We start from the raw sequence: 246 nt of genomic DNA on the forward strand, positions 1-246 counted from the left end.
CGATGAGCTGTACGAGATATACGACGACATTGACATAGTTCAGCGAATTAAAAGACAGCGGCTACGCTGGCTGGGTCATGTTGTCCGGATGGACGAAAACACTCCAGCTCTGAAAGTATTCGACGCAGTACCCGCCGGGGGATTCAGACGAAGAGGAAGACCTCCACTCCGTTGGAAGGACCAAGTGGAGAAGGTCCACGCCACGTAACGAAAAGAAGAAACGACTGACGCGCTGTTGTTAACTCG

The sequence above is a fragment of the Bactrocera latifrons genome, unplaced genomic scaffold (genome assembly GCF_001853355.1).
Source record: "Bactrocera latifrons isolate USDA-ARS-PBARC rearing strain unplaced genomic scaffold, ASM185335v1 scaffold_430, whole genome shotgun sequence".
NCBI classification, from domain to species: Eukaryota; Metazoa; Arthropoda; class Insecta; order Diptera; family Tephritidae; genus Bactrocera; species Bactrocera latifrons.